General features: G+C 63.6%; 1 protein-coding gene across 1 annotated transcript in view; it reads left to right on the top strand.

Moving 5' to 3' along the window:
• LOC104279293 (SH2 domain-containing protein 3C-like) overlaps positions 1–291 on the top strand; it is a 2,783-nt gene that overhangs the window by 1,872 nt on the left and 620 nt on the right. The window lies entirely within an intron of this gene.

The raw sequence follows: 291 nt of genomic DNA, 5'->3' as shown, positions 1-291 counted from the left end.
GCGCCTCCCACTCACCCAGCCCATGCGTGCCAAGCCGAGGAGACAGGGCAGCCAGTTGGGGAGGATGAGAAACCATGTCTCTCCAACACCCAGTGCTCCCCATCACAGCCCTGGGGAAACGCGGGTGCAGCTCGAGCAGGGACAGCAGCGTTCCCCTCCTGGCACAACCAGAAAGCCCAGCTGGGAGGAGCTGGTGTTAAACGAGGCAATGGCCCCAGGAACAGCGATGGCAGACCCGCAGCCGCTGCTGTGCTAAAGCTGAGCCTTAAAGCCTCTTCCCGGAGGGCCACG

The sequence above is a fragment of the Apaloderma vittatum genome, unplaced genomic scaffold (assembly GCF_000703405.1).
Source record: "Apaloderma vittatum isolate BGI_N311 unplaced genomic scaffold, ASM70340v1 scaffold34939, whole genome shotgun sequence".
NCBI classification, from domain to species: Eukaryota; Metazoa; Chordata; class Aves; order Trogoniformes; family Trogonidae; genus Apaloderma; species Apaloderma vittatum.
Note: the sequence above shows the minus strand (reverse complement) of the source record. Positions and strands in the feature narration are given on the sequence as shown.